The sequence below is a fragment of the Mustela nigripes genome, chromosome 1 (genome assembly GCF_022355385.1).
Source record: "Mustela nigripes isolate SB6536 chromosome 1, MUSNIG.SB6536, whole genome shotgun sequence".
Taxonomy (NCBI): Eukaryota; Metazoa; Chordata; class Mammalia; order Carnivora; family Mustelidae; genus Mustela; species Mustela nigripes.
The window spans coordinates 210062606-210083854 of NC_081557.1; the positions used below are offsets into that span (position 1 = coordinate 210062606).

General features: G+C 40.0%; 1 long non-coding RNA gene across 1 annotated transcript; it reads left to right on the forward strand.

The window, feature by feature from the left end:
* Window positions 1–17301: 17301 nt before the first annotated feature.
* LOC132015136 (uncharacterized) lies at window positions 17302–20943 on the forward strand. The gene is made up of 3 exons (XR_009403557.1): window positions 17302–17345; window positions 18972–19076; window positions 20860–20943. It is a non-coding gene; the product is annotated as an uncharacterized LOC132015136 (long non-coding RNA).
* Window positions 20944–21249: the final 306 nt, after the last annotated feature.

Below are 21249 nucleotides of genomic sequence, written 5' to 3' on the forward strand. Positions count from 1 at the left end.
AATGGTAATTCTGCAGAATGCAGTACTTTGAGATTTAGGTAAGATGACTTAGCTACTATGTGGCACATAGCAAATATATATTGAGTGGCTGAATACAGAAAATATTAATTCTGTGCCTGATTTTATTTATTTTTAAGAAGATTTTATTTATTTTGAGAGGGAGAGAGAGAGTACGAGCAAGCATGAACAGGGGTGAGGAAGGACATAGAGAGAGGCAGATATCCCGCCAAGCAGGGAGCCTGACACAGGGCTCAATCCCTGGGCCCTGGGATCATGACCTGAGCCTACAGCAGACCCTTAGCCAACTGAACCACCCAGGCACCCTCCATGCCTGATTTTAAATAGTGCCGTTAACCAGAGTGTTGATATTGCCTGAGCTGACTTACATTCACCTGAAAAGCGATTGACACTGAATGGGCACAATAGAGCGAGAGGAAGAGGGCCGGATGGAAAACCAAGCAACTAGCTTCTTTCCTTTGAAATAATGCAGAACAGGAGCTGTTTCTTGTGCAGAACACAGTATTCTACCTCTTATTTGGCTAGCACTAGTCCCCTCACAGGTGGGACATGCCATTCATGCTGGGACATGTAGGAAATTTTCCATGCTTTTTCTTCCATTATGTACCCACATGAAGGCAGAATAATGACCTCCAAAGATGTCTGTATCCTAATACCTAGAAGGTGACTACATTAGTTACCTTGTGTAATGTTATAAGTTGACTGGTGCCCATACCAAAACTCCCAGGACCTCAGAATGTGACTGTATTTCGAGTTAGAGACTTTCCGGAGGTAATTAAGTGAAAATAAGGTGATTAGTGTGGGCCCTAATCCAAGGACTGGTGTCTTTATAAGAGAGGAGATTAGGGTGCAGACATGCACAAAGGAATAGCCATATGAAGTCATGTGGAGAAGGAGGGCATCTACAATCTAAGGAGGAATGAACACCCTTAGAGGAATCCCACCTACCATCACCTTGATCTCAGACTTCTGAGTTCCAGAATAATGAGGAAATACATTTCTGCCATTGAAGCTACCCAGTCTGTGGTACCTTGTTAAAGTAGGCCTAGATTAACAGTCTCATAAAGCACTCAGCTTTTCCTTTGTAAAAGAATGTAGAACTCTGGGTCACACTCCTACAAATAAGGACAGTGCCTTCCTAAAGTCCTATTACCTCAAAGCTCTGTTTCTGTTTCTTTTGCATATATGTTACTCTTTATTCCAAAGCTAATTCTTGGTACATTTTTTCAAGACAGTTAAAAAAATTATATTTACCACATGTACTTCAAATAATGCTAATATCTCAATGGAAGTGATAGTAAGTTGTATATTAACTAAATACTGCTGTTGGGGTGCCTGGGTGGCTCAGTGGGTTAAAGCCTCTGCCTTTAGCTCAGGTCATGATCCCAGGATCCTGGGATCAAGCCCCACATTGGGCTCTCTGCTCAGCAGGAAGCCTGCTTCCTCCTCTCTCTCTGCCTGCCTCTCTGCCTACTTCTGGTCTCTGTCTGTCAAATAAATAAATAAAAATATTTTAAAAAATAACTAGATACTGCTGCATAATAAGTTACCCCCAAATTTCCTGTCTTAACACAACACATTTATTATCTCTTAGCACCTGTGAGTCAGGAATCTAGTCACAGCTGACCTGGGTCCTCTGGCTCAGAGTAGCTCAGATTCTAGGCAAGGGGTGTGTGTGTGTGTATGTGTGTGTGTGTGGGGGGGCTGTTGTTACCTGAAGGCTCAGTGAGAGAGGATCACTCACTACTTAGCGGTTGGCATGATCTGGCTCTTGCAGGCTGTTGGACTGAGGGCCAGTCCTCCCTGGCCCTCAGGGAGGGACCTCCCTCAATGCCTTGGGTAGATGGCATCTCTGTAGGGATGTTTAAAACATGGCAGTCGGCTTCCTCCTAGTGAACAAGTGAGACAACAAAAGAAGGCACTCAAAATGGAAGGAATTATCTTTCTATAGCCTAACATCAGAAGTGACATCCTGCCACATTTGTCATATTCTATTTGCTGGAAGCAAGTCAGCCCACACTGAAGGGGTTGAAGTCACCAAAAAGCATGAACTCCAGGAAGCAGAGATCATGGAGGCTAGTTTGGAAGCATGGAATTCAGTTCATCCATGAGCAGGAAATGATGTTAGGGTCATGATAAATACATGACTGACAATAATAGTCAGATTCTGTCCATAATAAAATAATCCAATTCTATAAATGTAAAATGTGAAAAGAAAAAAAAATATTTAGGTCAATGAAAAACAATGTGTTATTTTTCAAGATCCTGAGAATATCACCTTTAAGTCGTGTTTGATGACATTTTTCCCCTAACTTCCACATGATCGTCCCCTAACTTCCACATGACCTTTCTAATAAAGAAAATAAAAAACACAGAATCAAATTGTGAAGCACTTATCAATCAGTAAGCCCTCCCATCATTCAAGAGATGGATACTGCTATGTCCTATGAATGTGTACCAATCTTCAAAATGTTTGATGTGTTCAGAGAAAGAAAATCATTTTTACTTGACCATTAGGGACTTTCCAGCTTCCAGCTAGCTGGTCAGGGAAGGAAAACCTCACAAAGAGGTGGGACTTGGGCTAGAGTCCTAGAATCATGGCTTGGTTTAATCAGAGGAGTTTGAAATGGCAGAATTCTGAGTTTACTGTGAAAGTGAGGAGAGAAGAAGCTTTTGCAGACACAGAGTGAGACATGAGAGAGGACCATGCTACTTTTATATTTCCACCTCTCCCTATCCGGGGGTTAAGCTACATTTTAAAGTATACTTTTTACTTATTTTATCAAAAGTAATATTTTCTCATTATAGCTAATTTGGAAAATCACAGAAAACGAGAAAGGAGGAAAAAACAAAACAAGACAATAATTCCACTAGCCACCCAAAGGCAATTCCTGGATTAAGACTTGGTAAATGATAAGGAAAATAAAAAATGAAATTGAAACTGCCAATTTATTGTACTTAGAGTCTCTAAGTTTAACTTTATTAAGCATAACATTTCTTGAACATTTGGATTCCCAGTTTCTTGGAAATAGGTGCAAACAAGGACAAGATGTTTGATTAAAAAAATTAATTATTGTATAATACTTCAGTATTTTTTGGTGAAGGAAAAAAGAATTCTTATTTGATTGTGTGTGGAATTCTGAAAAAGGTCAAGTGACCAGTAACCCAGTTATTATCTGGTTTTGGAGGGGGTGAGGGGCAGAGGAAGAGGGAGAGAGAGAATCTTAAGCAGGCTCCATGCCCAAGTGCAGAACCTGACGCAGGGCCCCATCTCACAACCCTGAAATCATGACCTGAGCTGAAATCAGAAGTCAGGTGTTTAACTGACTGAGCCACGCAGGGACTCCTAACCTAATTCTTGAACCGGAAGTAAAGAAGTGGTTCAAGACACATGGAGAGGTTTTCCTTTACCACTCAGGTCAAGGCAAAGAACACTCAGGTCATTCCTCAAGACACTGGTGCCTGTCCTCATCATTACTCCTTCTGGCCTCCCCCAACATCATGCCTCTCCTGACTTTTAAAACTGGAAACTAATTTTGCAAACTTTGGAACTTTGAATAAAGGCAACCATAAAGTTTTCTTCTGTGTTCCACACTTTTGTTCAATGATGTTTATGAGATTCATCCATGCCATTTCCTGGAGCTGAAGTTCGTTGTTACTGCTGGAAAGTACCATATTGTATGTGTATACTGAATGTTCTTAGTCATCCTATACTGCTGATGGTATTCAGATTGTTTCTAATTTAGGACTTTCCTGACCATGCTTCTATGAATGCCTTTGTGCATGTTTTTGGTTCTGTTTTTTGTTTGTTTGTTTGTTTTGTTTTGTTTTTGGGTGCACAGATGCAAATATTTAAATTTGCTCTACACTTGGGAGTGGAATTTCTGTAACAGGACTTGCAAATGTCCCACTTGAGTGGTTAATACCAAACTGTTATCTGGAGAGGTTTGGCCAATTCTTTCCCCACTAGGGGTGTGTGAGTATCCATTGTTCTGCTTTTTCTCCAGCACTTGGTGCCATCAGGGTGCTTAATTGTAAGCACTCAGTGGAATATGCAGTGGTGTGTCATTCTGGTTTTAATTTGGATTTTTGCTGTGACCAATGAGGTCAATCACATTTTCCTGCATTTAATGACTATTTGGATTTTCCCTTTTATGAAGTGCTAATTCATTCATGTCTTTTGCCCATTTCCCACCCCCCGCCCATTGGATTGTTTCTCTTTTTGTTATCAACTTATAAAAGATCTTTACATATTTAGGGTAAGTTATTGGGCCTCAGTTTTCTCATCTAGGAAGTAGGAGGAAGAATAATACCTACCTCACATGATACCATCTCCAGGATTATATGAGTGAATCCATGTAAAAGTTTAGAATCATATGTGGCATATGGCATGTGTAAAAAATGTTTATTATTCTTATCAGCCAAGACCACTGCTAGCAGGTTGTGGACACAGAGCTCCTGAGAGGCCTTCTTCCTTCTGTGAGAGTTGAAATAAAATAGAGTTACTTGTTCAAGGGGGTACAGTGGAGCCGGGGAATCATTAAGGAGGTGGGCCTTATACATGTTCTCACTGGATAGAACCATGAACTTTTGAACTGGGCCAAACTGCAAGTAATCTAAGGACTCTGCACAAAGACCTGCAAGTTGTCCAGTAATAGCATTTTATTTAGTGAATGAAAGCCTTAATAACCAATTACAGGTGGCCAGGATTAGTTTTCTACCACTGACATCAATTCAAATTATTAGTAAATAATTTATACAACCATTCCTTTTTGCCTTTAAAAGCCCTTGACTTTTGCTCCCTACTCGGCATGACTTGGATTTCTACCCTAATCTCTAATCCCCAAATCAACAGATTTTGAGACACCCAAATAAATGATTTTGTCTTCCTTCAGATCTGCCACTTTTCTAGTAGTCACCTTTATCTAAATGACTTTGTTTTGCATGGCCAGAAGGACAGGTACTCACCACCTTCACTGCTCACTGTGCCCACCCAAGACCCCAAGGATAGCTTTGGAGGGAAACGCTGCTGTTATTTTATTACCATCACCACACTATTTTAAAAATACTAAAATTGTGCTGTTCCTCTGAGGACAACAAGGTAGTTTTTAAATTAAAAATTACTGAAGAAACATCTCACAGCCCTTACACATTGTAGTTAGTGTTTGGCATGTTAATTCCAAAAGTTTTAAAGGAATGGTTTTGCATCAGGAGGTTAAAATAACAAAGCCTCCCTGAACACAGAAATAAAATGTATTAAAAATTAAAGGACGTGCAATGTGAGCAATGAAGTATTTTGGGCTACATGCCCATTCCTTCCTCATCCAACTTCCCTTGGTTCACCAGCCACACTTAGGAAAAAGGGACCATTTTTCTCTTCTCCCGTACTGGGAATTGCTTTGCTCCCGGTGGCCAAGGCAATAAGAATTTCTTAAAAACAAACAAATAAACACACTGTAATCAGCCTGCATTGCTCCCTCCATCTGTGAAATTTTCACAGATATATTAAGTAAATTCTTTTTTCAGGAGGGGAGCGTGAGGAGGACCATAATTTAGGCCTTTACAACCCAATATGACACACAATCCTTCATTTATTATTCCTCATGGAGAATGGCTACTAATATCTTCCTTCTAGGTCCCTTAATTAAATTCAACTTCTTATATGTTTCTCTTGATTCACTCCCTTTTGTCCCTGGATTAACCTACTTCTTCACAGTTGTAATTTCTCAACTGTTAAATTTCATTTACCTCATTTAAATTTCTGTGAGTTCGCTTCCTGAGTGGAAAGTTTGTTTACTTTTTCTCTTCTCTCCCCAGGCAAGGAAACCATCCTGCTCAGGCCAGAAATTACTAATTTATGAACATTCACACTGAAATGGATTATATCGCATAAAAGTCTGAGCATAGAGAGTTTAGAAAGAAAGAGGGATTGGCCTAACACAGCCAACCAAGAGTGACCCCCTCTTCCTTGAAGCCTCTCCTAAGTAGTTGTGACTTCCACAAAATCATGTCCCCTCAACACCCACAGAATGACTTGAGGGCCCTGTAGGAAACTGTGCTATTTTTGCTGAACATTTGCTTCCTTTACCCTATACAGCCTGGGTGCCTATTGCTGTGTAGCAAGACTTGGCAGTGACACGCTGTGGCCTTTGTAATGCGAGCAAATTAGCCTCCCTGGAGCGGACATTTTCAAAGACATCACAAGATTCCTACTAGCACTTTTGTTTTTCTGTCCCAAGTCCCAGAATGAGAAGGCACATGGAGCCACAGGAAGTGAGTTGTGCCCCCTGGATTTGACATGACCAAGAAATGCACGTCTGAGTCTTGGGGGTTGTTGGTTACTTTCAATCTTTCATTGAAATTGTTTGTTTTCTTGTCTTCAAGGTACAGTCGTCAAAGACAGGGATAAATTTTCTTTGTTGGGCATCTGCATAGTTTGGTCCTTGGTCATCAGTTGGACCTAAGAAGTGTTTGTTGAGTAACTGAATGACACAATGAAGACCTCTGGTGAGAAACATCTGTCCTCTGCTATGACTGCTGGACCCCCTGGGGAATGTTTCTCACTCTGAGCAGACAAATGATCCTCCAAGATTTCTACTAAGAGCATTGGCTCTAACCTTTAGGCTCCTATAAAGAACTTCTTCCCCAATATCTTGTCCATAAGACAGTCTTCTAGTGTTTCAAAACAATACTCCTTTCTAGTTTAGGAGCTTATCTTTACAGTCCTCATTTTTTTAGCTATCTTCTATGGTTTCAACCTCCTTAACCTCCTGGGGACTCTCCTTTACAGGTACACTATTTTGACCATGTCCCTCCTAGAATGTGGGATCTGACATTAGCACTAGCCTTCATGTGTGGCTGCAGCAGCACAAAGTGAGAAAGGGTCATCTCCTCTGGACTAATCCTCCATCTGGACTAATTACACTGAGTCTAACATAGCCTTTGCTATTCTTGGCAGCCACATCACACCACTGACTCATAGTGAGTCAACCAAATCCCTTAAGCTTTCTTCACAAGCCTTTATAACCAAAATTTGCCTCAACTCGTACAGTAGGTTTAGAGGACCCCGATATAACTCCTAATAATTTTCCTTGTTAAGTTCTCTGCCTCATTTGGCTATTTGGGAAAAGGAAGCTTTTATTCCTGGTGATGGAAATTCAACTATTCGGCATCAGAAAGGAGAAATAACCTTGTCCCACCAACTCTGAACACCTAGTGAGTTATGCTGTTTGGTTTAGGAGTCTGTAACTATATCACATACTATGGTGTCTTTGTTTAATTCCTCAAGGAGAATAGTAGAGTAGCATTGAGATCCAACCCCAACTAGCAGGTCTATTTATGTGTGACAGATGCTAAGATGGTTCCCATTTAAGCCTTTGCATAATTCCTTCTGCTTGAGTGTGATGTGTCCTCTGACTTGCTTCGGACAACTAGAATATTGTAAAGGTGATGGAATATAGGTGATTTCATGTACACAATTATGTTATATGAGATTATAATTGTCTTGCTAGGAGACACTCTTTCTGTCTACAAAGAAGCCATGCATGTTTTGAGCTGCCCTTCAGGGAAAGCCACATGTCAAGGAAATGAGAGTAACCTCTAACTGATAGTCAGCAGAACACTCAGATTCTCTCGCCTATGGCCTGCAAGAAACAGAATATCTCCAACAATCACATGGGCTCAGAAGAGAATTTTTTCCTCTGGTCAAATCTTGAAGGGATGCTGCAGCCCTCGCCAACACTTTGACTATAGCATTCAGAGGAGACTCTGAAGCAGAGAACAAGCTGGGTCTGGACTCTGGATCCCCAGAAACAGTGATAAAATAAACGCGTGCTGTTTTTAGCTGTTAGATTTGTTGTAAATTGTTATTCAGTGATATGTAGGTAATATACCCTGCAACTATGTGGTAGAAACCAAATCCAAGGGTGCCTGGGTGTCTCAGGTGGTTAAGCATCTGCCTTCAGCTCAGGTCATGATCCCAGGGCCCTGGGGTCGAACCCCCACATTGTGCTCCTTGCTTAGTGGGAGTCTGTTTCCCCCTCTCTCACTGTCCCTCTCCCAGCTTGTTCTCTCTTTTTCTTTCTCAAATAAGTAAATAAGAATCTTAAAAAAAAAAAAAAAAAAAAAAAGGAAGGAAGGAAGAAAGAAACCAAATTCAGTTGGAAGCCAATGCACCATGGAACCCAGAAAACATAAGTCCATTATTTCTTTTTGATGAGTTGGATTGATTTAGAGAGACTTTCATGATTCCCATGTAGTATTCCACCAGGATGTAAAAAGCCACCTTAATATCCAACCTCAGAAATAGAGTATATTGTTGTTGTTGTTTGTTTGTTTGTTTGTTTCCATTTTTGTCTAGAATGTAGTTCTGTCTCATTCAATGGTCCTGGCTCTCCTCTTCTTCTACCTTCTGAATTCTTTGGTTCTGCATCCAGGTCTCAATATTTGTTTCCTACCGTCCTGGTCTCCTAACTTTGATTCTCCATTGGAGCAGAGATTCTGATTTTGATCCCAATTTTACTGTCATTGAGAGGCATTTCCACCTTGGTTCTGTTGTATCTTCCAGGTCTGACTCTCCCAAATCTGCCAAAGTGGAAGCATGCAGTGTTCTAGGTGCCTTACTGGTGAAAAGCCTTCTGCCAATGGTGTGGCCTTCAACACACAGTTGATATGATGATGGTGATGTCAATAAGGTCACCTCGGGCCACTCTGTATTTCCACTAGGGTATTATCCTCTTAGTGCTTGAGCCTTATCATCATCTTCATCCTCATATCCAAGTTCTGTTGCCTCCATATATATGCTAATCATCCTGTGGTGAATGACCAGGGCGTTGGCTTGTAGATCATAGGAAAGAAAGCACTAGCTTGAATCCTGCATGCCATTTCTGATGGCTTACAGACTGGATGCAGGGGCCTGAGGGGAGGCTGATGACTCAGCTTTTGTGTTTATACTGGCCATACTATTTTTACATGAGGCTGAGCTTGCCAGAGATGGAAAGGGCCCCAGGATTCCTTTAGTCCTAATGCACTTTCAATACTATGAATGTAGATATAGAGAATCCAGGAGCCCAGGTCCTACTCACCCAGTCTAATTCTTTGAAAGCAATGGATCTTTGAGCTTAGGCACATGGACCCTCCTCATAGACTTGACCTTTCAGGTTCAGGCAATTTTCCTTAATGTATTACTGATGAGGCAAAATATATGTGATGAACAACTTGAGTCATGCCCACCAATGGGCCTAGAATTATAGAAAGGTCAGAACTGGGACTGAGTTAACCACTAATTCACACCCCTAAGTTCACCAACAGAAACTCAGGAAGATGAGGTGCCTGGATCAAACTTAGGCAGTTAATTAACAAGTGTCCAGACTTGATTTCAGATAAGGTAGCCATGGTGTTCTTTGAAAGGCCATAAAGAAAAGCCGGGAGGAGAAAGTCAGTTACTTCCAACTACTTGGAGCAGAGGTGAGTTAGAACATGGGAGGCTGGACCTGAGAGGTCAGGCACCAGATCCAGGGAAGACCTCTCTCCATCTCCTTGTCTAGACATCAAGGAGTCCAGATTACAGATAGGGATGAGAATAGCATTTGTAAACTCGAGGATTCCCTGGTCTGAGAAGAGCAGGCATCATCACAGGTGTCCTGTCCTTCTTCCAGGTGGTTCTGTGTGGACAGAGCAGTCCTGTTAGACAGAGTTGTGATATTATAGGACAGTTTATTTTCTTGTTTCTATGCCTGAGCATTTAGTGAAGGACTTATTGATTTTCATTTTTGTTAATTCCAGCCTGGCCTCAGCTGGAGAGTGGGGAGTTAATAGAAAGGTCTTTTTTGTCTGGGCCAGAGTGTTTGAAAAAGATTACTACCCTCAGAAGCCAGTAGGATGGTGATAGCAGGAACCAGAGAGGGGTGCAAAGCTAAGGGAATCTGAAAAATGAGGTCACAGCCTCAGAATCAGCTGCCTCTTCCTCCAAGATATCCTCTTTCAAGCATCAACACTAGAGGGACTGGTTTTTATTTTTATTTATTTATTTATTTTTGCTTACAATCCACTTAGGGCCACGATTAAAGGATTCCCAGGGTCTCCACAACTTGCCATCCACCCATCCCCATTTCTCTCTCTGTATCCCCAAATCCCTGTAGCTTTTAACCAGACATAGAAGCTTATACTTGCAATCTGCCTAGTTTCAGAGTTCTGTAAGTGGGTCTGTCCATCCTAACAGATTTTACTCTTTTCAAGGCAAGGAAAGTATCTATTTTATTTTCCCCTCCTCTAGTCCCCACCCCAGTAGCTAAAATAATGACTTGGAGGTAGCAGATGATCATGAAATATGCATTCTGTTAAGAAGCAACAGCAGTATATTGAGTTAGGCCTGTAGTCTCTGAATTCAAACAACCTGGATTTGAAATGTGGCTCCACTGAGGGCTCACCGTATGACATCTACCACGGCACATGGCTTTTCTGTGAACCTGTTTCTTAGTCCAAAAAAGGTGATGATTATTCTATCTACTTGTTGGGTTAGTGTGAGTATTAAGAGAGTTATTTCATGGAAAGTGCTTAAGATATTGCATTGTCTAGGACTTACTCAAAACCCTCCCAAGGTAGATCCTTCAGGTCCTGTGGTCCTAACTCTGTACCTGATGTTCTATGTTCCACCAGAGCTTGGCACATGGTGGGGGAGAGTGAGAAGTTCCAGCTTGACTTTGTCAACACTCCCCAACTCCCACCTTGGCACCACATTCAGCACAAGCTTCCCTGTATCTCAGCTGGCCTCTTCCCAACATGAGCGGATGTTTCCCAAGGCCCTGGTGGTTTTGCCTCAGTTTCCTTGTTTTAACTTTGCTATGGGTCTCCCAAAGCTGTACTATAGAAACATCATCTTTATGCAGATATTCATCCCCCTTTGATCTCTTACTTGTTTTAATTTATTCCAACAAGGGTTAGGATTGAGACTGAATCTCTGAGTCTCCGTGTTGACCACATGGAGAAATCCAGGTTTTATTTTCTGATATATTGTAAAAGAGGAGGTCTAGGTCTCAGGTGCCTTAGAGTGTGTAACTCTATATAGAAGATCCCCTGTCCTGTTCTGAGGGGTTGTTGATTGGAGGGGGTTTCCTCAGGAGGAATCACTGAGTGATAATTATATCTTGAGTGTCTGGGGATATTGTGTTCCTTCTATGTCAGCAGTTCTCAAAATGTGGTCCAGGACCAACAGCTTCAGCTGCACCTGAGATTTTTTTAGAACTACCAATGCTCAGATGTCTACCGAGATCTTCTGAATCAGAAACTCTGGGGGTGGGACCAGCAATGTGCATTTTTACAAGCCCTCCTGGAAATGCTGGTGGATGAACAATCAAGAACACTTACTTGCGGTCTTCAAACCACCCCTTGGTGGGATGACACTACAGAGGACCTAGCAGGAAAAATCTCTGCTAAGTGTCTATTCCATACCTTCACCAGGTAAGAGACCTCAAAGGATGTTTCTCAAACTTCCATGATGACGAAGATTACATGACAGAACTTGTTAAAATTCCTTCTCATGTTCTACCCCCTTTTAAGGACGGGACTGGGAAGCTAAGTTTTTTAGCCAGAATTGCAGATGAATCTTATCAGTGAAGCTTAGGAAATTCTTCTAGAAGTTAGGAGAGGTGGCATTATGCTGGTGTAGCCTATTTCTATCTAGCATGTCAGAGATGAGTATTGAGGGGTTGAGAGCTGTCAGAAGAAGAGATTATTATAAAACTATTCATTATATTTTGCTCCATGAAGTGGATGAAACAGTTCTGTGAGTCTACACAGGAGCTGCATAAAGGCCTTTTCAAGCATTCTCATTTGTCCTTGTAACTGCTTCCAGACACATTTATCCCCCTGATGTTCCTTTCCTGGTGTCCAGAGCCTCTGAATGAAGAAGGGAGAGTGCCCTTGTTCCTATAAGCAGCCTATTTTCTGCTCCTTGTGGACCTGAAGCCTTCACCTACATATGCTTTTTTTGTTTCTGCTGTCACTCTTTCTTCTTAACTCTCATTCATTCCCTAGGCCTCCATCCTCATCCCCTCTCCACAGATAACCAGTCCTGTGCTGAAAGAATTCCTATCCATTAGTGGCTTTCTATTGCTCTAAAGAAAAAAAAATCCAAAATGCTACATGTGACCTGACCCTGTTTATTGGGCCTAAGCAGAGACCTCCTTACAAGCAACAAAGACTGGTGCATGCTAACATATTCGAGGGATTATTGAAAGATAATCAGGGCTCGTTGAACAACAAGGAGGACCAGATATGGAGATGGGTGATCACCAGGAAGAGCTGACCATCAAGGACTATAGGAGAGCTCAAACATGGGCATGGGCTGGCCTACTCAGACCACCATGGCAATGACAATTGATCTCTAACATTGCTCTCTCAAAGGCCAACCCCAGCATTAATTGTCCACTTGCTGAGCCCAATTCATGTGTTGACCTCCTGATGACTCAAGTCAAGACTAGAAGAACTGTGACTGCTTTTCATTTTCTAGGGAAGGACAGTGCTTCTCCCCAAAACTCTATGTAATAGAGGTTTCCCAAATGAGAGACTGCAGATAGAGGCAGGGGAGGTCAGCTGTCAGAGAAGCTAAAATAGGTAAGTGTCTAATATGCCAGTGCTCCAGCTTTTGACAATACAAATGTTTGGATAAAAAGAGAAGTTTACATAAGACTCAAAGACTTGCTTAAAATTAATGGCAGCAAATGGACTTCTTTTCTCTTTTCTTGACTTGTCCCTTCCCTTCCCACCTCTCTCTCTCCCCGCTCCCACCCTACTCTCTTTATTGAAAGTGATGTTCCCCTTCTCAGTACTAGGGAAATTTTAGACCTTTGGAGGAAGAGATGAAAAAGTAATATTCTAAATCATCAGAAAAAAGAAATTAGAAGTTGTATTCATGGAAATTGCTGAATTAAAACTGCCAAGAGTTTATCTTGTTTGGGGAGTAATTTGAGGTCCTTCTTTTCCTCCATAGCCACAAATATTTGTTTAACGTGGGTCCTTCCTTAGAGTTTGAAGGTACTCATAACATAAGACCTAGAAATTACCTGACGGATTTTCCTCTGTTGAGAAAATAGTCCAAAATAATTGGGGTGGGGGAGAGGTTTGTACAGAAAAATGCTCATTCAGCTTTATTTATAATAGTCTTCAGATTGGAAATAATCTAAATGTGATGGATATCTATATGGTATGTTCACTTTATGGTATGCTATGCTTACAAAGCATTTAAAATGTGTTTGTTAAAACGTGAAGTGAAAAATCAGTGCATAAAATATAATCGCAATTATGTGGAAGAGATTTTAAAAAACCAAAAACCTACCAAGTAAGAAGACATAGGAGTTAGACACACAACATTATGACAAAGAGTGCCTTTAGAACATAGGATTATGGATAATCAATTTAAAGTATATTTCTGTTAGTCACTTTTTGAAATTCTTTAATTTCCTCCAATTTTATTGGAGCATGCATATATTTATTTACACCCAAAGAAAACAACTGTCAACAACAATAAATGTGCTTCGAGTTTGCACGTGGGATCTTTAGAGATAACTACCCTCTTGCTGAGGTCACCAGTGACATTGGTCCCAGTAATCAAATCCAATAGACATGTTCTGCTTCTTTTTACTAAGCCCTCCAGCGATATTTCACAGGATTTATCAATCTTTCCTGACACGCTGTCTACCATTTTCTTTTAATTTTTTTAGATTTTATTTCTTTATTTTATTTTATATTTTTAAAGATATTATGTCCAATTGCTTAAAATTTTTTTTAAATAAAGATTTTATTTATTTGACAAAGAGAGAGAGAGATCATGATCACAAGTAGGCAGAGAGGCAGGCAGAGAGAGAGAAAGGGAAGCAGGCTCCCCGTCGAGCAGAAAGCCCAATGTGGGGCTCCATCTCAAGACCCTGAGATCATGACCTGGGCTAAAGGCAGAGACTTAACCCACGGAGCCATCCAGGTGCCCCTATTTCTTTATTTTAAAGAGAAATAGAGAGAGCACTCAAATGAGGAAAAGGACAGGAGGAAAGAATCCCAAGTTGACTCCACGCTGAGTGCAGAGCCTAGTAGTGGGGGCTCAATCCCACAACCCTGAGATCATGACTTGAGCTGAAATCAAGAGTTGGATGCATTTTTTAACTGACTGAGCCACCCAGGCACCCCATCTGTCTAATATTTTCTGAAATACCATTCTCCTGGGAGACTGCTTGCATCCCCGTGTCATTCTTGACTTCTTTACCTCTTCCTCAGTTTTCCTTGATTCTTCTTCTTCTTCTACTGAAATTCTAAGTGTTATAATTCCCTCCCATGAATGCCTTTTTTGTTACTGAACCAATCCTCTCCACTCTGTCTCCATTATGGCACCTCGTTGGTTTATGGGTCCAGCTCTCTTTCTCTTATGACTGCCAGTCTGCTTACTCGACATCTCCATTGAAATGCTCTCAGATACTTAAAACTTATGTCCAAAATGGAATTCTTTATCTCTGCTTTATGGCATAGAGACGGAATGAAGGCCCATGTGTCCATTGATCTACTCAATAACAGTGAAATGTAAGTTTCCTATTTTTTAAAATTTAAAAATCATTGAAAATAGAAGTTTCAATATCTTCTTCCTGAATCTCAATGACTTATCTTGTTTACCCACTAAGGTATATATATATATATATATATATATATATATATATATCCCTTTCACAACAACTATTTGCATTTCCCAAGATCATAAATAATTTTCTTCTCTGGATAATAGTGTTCCAATTTTTTTTAAAATTAACAATGAGACACAAATTCCAGACCTCAAAGAAACTGGGACAATAAAATAAGGTCCTAGGTGAACACAGCCCACCAACTTCCATGTAATGGGGAGAAAATACAAAAAGTTTTACTTCAACCAATGACTACAATGAAGGATTCTAAGGGTAAAAAAATAATCAATATTAATGAAGCACATAGATAACTATTTCTTTACTGGCATAATTTCAATGAGGAAATTCCTCTATTCTTTATTAACAAAATCAACCAATGTGACAGCATAATTTTGGACAGATATTTTGCACAGAAACTCTGTGGCATACCTATTCAAGTTTTAACAGTACATCTAGAGATCTGAATGTCTTTATTAATTTCATATTCCTTTTTCTTCCAAAAGTAAAAGCAGGTTTAATTACATGATGAGTGTTGGTCAGTTTGGGGGTTATAAAAGGGGATTTGAACCAAGATCTTTTAGACACTTGTGAGTTAAAATGTGATGTAAGCATCCTTGACATCAGTGTCACCTGAAAACTTACTAGAAATACAGACTTTTAGGCTCAAGCTCTGACCCACTGAATCAGAATCTACATTTTTAACAAGATCCCTTCATGATTCATTTGCACACTAAACTTTCAGAAGCATTGTTCTAGAACTATAAATATTTGGGTTTCTTAAAATCTAGCTTTCTGTTGCTATTAGTGATTTAAATTCTGTTTATAATAATTAGGCTAGTCAACTTGTACTTAGTAAAATTAGTTAATAAAAAATATAAACTTAGAGGGGACCCCTGGGTGGCTCAGTGGGTTAAGCCTATGCTTTTAGCTCAGGTCATGATCTCGGGGTCCTGGGATGGAGTCCTGAATCAGGCTCTCTGCTTGGCAGGGAGCCTGCTTCCTCCTGTCTCTCTCTGCCTGCCTCTCTGCTTACTCATGATCTCTCTCTGTCAAATAAATAAATAAAATCTTAAAAGTATATATAAACTTAGAAACTGTTTATTGAATTGGGAATAAGGAAATAACTCATCTAACATGGGACAAAATGTTTGAACATACATTTCACTGAAGAAAATATATGATGGCAGGTATGAATAAATGCTCAACATCATCATTAATAAGGAGAATGCAGATTAAATTCAGAATAAAATGCCACCCCACACTCTCTAGAATTGCTACAACCACAACAACAATAATAGTACCTGACAATACTAAGTGTTGGCGAGATGGTAGACTAGTATTGTGATACGTTGCAGGTGGGGATGCAAAATGATACAATCACTTTACAAACAGTTTGGCAATTTCTTACAAAGTTAAACTTGTACTCATCCCAGATTCAGCTCTTCTACTTCTAGGTATTTACCCAAGGACACAAAAACTTAGGTCACACAGAAACATGGATGTAAATATTTATAGCAGTTTCCTTGGTAATCACCATAACCTGGGAACAATCCAAATGTCCTTCAACTGATGCATGGATGAACAAGCCCTGGGGTATCCATACAATAGAATACCCCAGGGCCACAAACAAGAACAGATTACTGATAGACACAACAACAGGGACGGATCTCAAATACATTACACATTATGCAAATGAACAAATCCAGATTTCCATTTATATGACATTGTGTAAAAGGCAAAGCTAGAGGGATGAAGAACTGATGGTGGTCTGCAGGGTTACTGGGTAGGTGGAGTATTTGAATAGGAAGGGTTTGAACAGAAGGCAGTTGCTGTGTGTTAATGGAGCTCTCCTATATCCTCATTGTGTTGATGGTTACACTGGCCTCTGTCAGGTCTCAAAAAACCTGTTTGTAAAAGAGGATACTGTAATGTATGCTTATTAAAAATAAATTTACAAAAGTCAGATATTGTTTGCAGGGCATGCTTTTCACTTTCCAGCCACACCAAAGAGACACCTCACAAGTTCAACATGGGACCGATGTCACATGACAGCACGCATGGCAGCGAGTCTGTGGCCTTTCACTCTTTACCACTTTTCTGCCACACCATGGTGAAGGCCTACAGATGGCTCGCTTTGTTTGTTTCCAGCCTTCCCTTTTCTGAGCTACATTCTCCTCTTGTCAAGAAGACAGGACCTGGAACACACAAGAGGGAAATGGGAGCATAGTCATTTGCATACTCTAATTAAACTGCCGTATCATGAGCTTTCTTTCTTTGGTTATGTTGGAATGGAAACAAAGGTGTGCCTCTAATTCAGATTTGGAGTGTCATCCCTGGGAACTGGCATGGATGAAATAGGCCAGGAATGTTTGCATGCATTACAACCTTAATGCAGCTCTCTGTTGCACAATTTAAGGGCAGAGCCCCTGGCGTCACAGTCCTTTGTGGACTGACCTTTATCTCAGGTAAGTGGGGCCTTTCTGGTTGGGTCTCTTCCTGTCAGGTGTGCAGGGAAAGATGAGAGCCTGGCCCATGGATGAATGATTGCTTCTCATCCATGGAATTCATTTTCGTATTTGAGGTGCTGCGTAATCTGGGGTAGATAGAGCACTGAGTTGGAAATCCAGGATACACAGACTTCATGAGGACCTTGCTGCTGATACTTAGGTGAGCACCGTAATACCTTAATGCCTGAAATAACTCACGAGGGGTAATTTGTCATAAAAATGCAGACAATTTACACATGATTTAAGTTTATAAAGTGCTTTTACATGGTTTAATCTTTTTAATCTTCAGGTTCAGATGGTGAAAGAATGGATGAGAGCCATTCAGTGTTTGGTTTTATAGGATGGGGATGTCTCAGCTCTATATTCACTCTGCCCAGATCTTTTAGTTAATGAAGCAGATTTGATCCCAGACTTAACTCATTCCCAAATCACAGAGATTTGGCTTTTTCTTTTTCTTTTTCTTTTCTTTTCTTTCTTTCGTGTGTGTGTGTGTGTGTGTATGAGTTGAGGTCCAGAGATAAGAGTGGGTGAAGGTAATTGAACTTGTAAATTGCATCCTTAGAAAATTAGGCCACAGGATTGGGAAATACAATGCTATGGGGACCCAGTACAGTATGGATAGTGTTTATAACATCTGTAGAAGAAGCTGAATTACTTTTTATCTATACTAACATTTGAGAAAGGATAAATAGAGGCAATTTATAAAGTGATTTGAATTCTTTAGGTTCGATAAAATAATTAGAAATAGTGGCCAATGGGACATAAAGAGAAAATAAAAATAAAAGGAGACATGATTTCAATAAGGGTGTGGGCTAAAATTCAAGTTGAGTATACTAAAGTGGAAATAAATTGAAATAACTTATTAATCCTAAGGTTAAATTAAAGGTCCAGTTCTGAACTGCATGACCTTGACTAGAAATTAGTTTTTTCCCTTCTCTCCCTTTAGCAATCTAGCATTGGCGTCTTCCTATGCCCCAGCACTCATGTGGAAAGCACTGGCAAGGACACTAAGCACCTACATCTCATTCTCCAATCCTAGGTAGTTCTTAAACTAAAGAGAACCAAGACTCCTTGGAGACCATCAAGGAGAGGAAAATTTTTTCCTACCCCTTCTGGTTCTTTTGGCTGGTCTAATAATTAAATTGGCATGAGACAGAACAGGAGAAAAGCAAATTTAATTCATACTTATGGGAGGTCATAGAAAGAAGTGAGACCCAAAGAAGTGACCAAAGCAGGCAGTTTTTATTTATACCTTTTAGACAAATAAACAATAAATTTGTAGAACTGGCAAGAAAAAGACACTTAGGCTTGGGTACTAATTAGTACTAATTAGTAAACAAACTAAGCCGAGTTTATTTATGCAGTATCTGGTGCCTGAATTCCCCATTTCTGGTGATAAGGATATCTCTCTACCTCCTGGTGCAGGGAGGGGTCCCTTAACATGGAAGATTTATTCCTCCTTTCCAGAGTACAGAGAGGAGAGTCAGAATGTCCTTCTTACACTGGTTGTTTCTCAAGTAACGTTGATTTGAAGTAATCAATATGCCACTTTGGTATATTTTGGGAAAGCTTACCCTGAGCCCCATAAAGATCAATTTCCTGCTCTAATAAGAACACCAGTCATTTGGTAGGGTCCACCTTAATGACCTCATTTTAATTTAGTTAACTCTTTAAAGAACATATCTCCAAAGACAGCTATATTAGTAGGTATTGGGAGGGGTTGGGACTTCCATTTGAGAATTTAGGGAAGGATACAATTCAGCCTATAACATATTCTATATCACAGATGTAAAGAAGGAAGAGTGCAAAGACATCAGATTGCAGGAAAAGGCATGTCTGGGGACATTCTTACTGGCATAATATGTCAATCAGGATTCTAAGAGAAACCCAGGTAAGAAATAGTTGCTAGGGTTTGAGTCGCTTTGGAAGTCCTAACTGTGTCGCTTGTTCTGGTAAATAATCAATTCATGGATAACTCAAGAAGCTCAGCTGGTCTACTATAATCTTTTTGTTTGGTAGGGGACTTAAATCAGAAAGATGCATTAAGATATATTAAGTTACATAAACAAACAAGAAATTAGCCAAATCTATAGAATCACTAATTTTCTCAGAGGTTGAATAGAAATATAAATGTTTTATAATTATTATGATAATTTGTGAATATCATGCCTATTTTAAGGTGTCTGAAGCACTTAAGGGAACGTGGCACATTAGGCTTGTGCTTTTATTGAGACAAGAATTTGACTAAGGTTTGTAATTAACTTCTAAATGTGTAAGAAGATTAGTAAAGTTTATACTTTGATTTGTTAGTTGTGTAATCTTAAACATTTAGAGAAATTTCACTTAATATAATTACATTGAAATATAATTACTAAAGAAAGGGAAGGTAATGTATTTGATTTTCTACATACACATAAACTTCTTTTGAAGTAAACCTCCTTGCAGGACTCCTGAGGTGGTTACAAGCTGGAAATAGGTGTGATGTCAACAGTCCTTGGCAGAGAGGGTGTGTGGTATGAACTAGTAGCCCTCATACTCAGCCCTCCCCTTCCACCTCCCAGGACTCCTGGCTATTAATTCCAGTACAAAAAAGGAAGCTGAGTCTCACTTAAATATATATTTCACTAAATTTCCTCCTTTGATTCTGTCTCATTGAGAAATACTGTGGCTATCCCTGTGCTTCTTAAAGGGGTGGGGATTGAGGAAGATGATTTGCCACTAAAGTGGTTTGAATCAAAATTGTTCCTACAGTCACTCACTGACCTTCACTAGCCCCATTTGTGCTCCAGGTTTTTCCACATCCTTACCTTTGCTTATGTCACTATCCCCTCTTCTAGTACTATCTCCACTTATGTTTACTCAGAGGTGACCCAAAGCTTGGGTCCTCCCCACAAGAAGACATTAATAGTATACGTAGGAAATTTCTCTTGCCCAGAGTCTGAGGTTGATGAGAAAATGGATTCAATAAATTTAATTCATTAAAATAGTCCATTATTGGGATGCCTGAGTAGCTCAGTGGGTTAAAGCCTCCACCTTCCACTAACAGTCCCGGGGTCCTGAAATCGAGCCTCACATTGGGCTCTTTGCTCCGTGGGGAGCCTGCTTCCCCCTTTCTCTCCCTGCCTGCCTCTCTGCCTACTTGTGATCTCTGTCAAGTAAAATAAAAAATCTTAAAAAAAAAAAAAAAAGAGTCCATGATTTAAGATACTACTAGAATACCCCATTACTATTTGCATTTCAAAATAGTGCTATAAAGGAGGCACATGCTTAATCTGAAAGAGTTATCTGAATATCTCAAACCAGCTTTTTAAAAATACTTCCATGTGCCCATGATTATGCTATGGATCAGGTCCCTGGTTTTAGTCATGGCATCACTATTTATGGGAAACTTGACCACAAAGAAATTAATGTCAGTAGCTGTCACGTGAGTATCTCAAGTGCTATTTGGTACTTTGTGTACATCAATACATGAAATACTCCCTCTAGTCAGTGTTCCATGTCTTACTTTCCTGTAGATGACGATTGGAGACTTAAAAATGTCAAGGTAGTTTTCATAGTAATATCTGGGTAGAGTTGAAATTCAAATTTTGGTCTTGTAAGCTATAAAACTATTCACTATAAATCTAGTTCACTTTTTACTTTGATTCACTGTTGTTTTACCCCTTGAATATAAGTTTCCCTTCAGTGAAACTATCACTAGGATACCTACCAGGAGATCCTTGTGCAACCCAATGTCATTGATGTGAAGAGAAGGCACGCCTCTTTCCATGATGAAATCCAAGGTAGGTGGGCATTTTCAAACCGCTAGGGTACTCTGTCCCAAAAACCTGGTTTTAAATATATATATGTGTTTATAATAATATTTATATTGGTATTTATACATCTATAAATACTAGAGGTAAGTCCTACCTGTCTCTCAATTTGAGGCAGAGTATTGATGGACAGTGAGGCAGGGACCCATTTACCCTTCCACTTGGCACAGAATCCGGGTCTAGGTTTGCCATTGCTGAGTAGGGTTGACAGATTAACAAATATAAATATAGAGTTTCTAGTTACATTTAAAA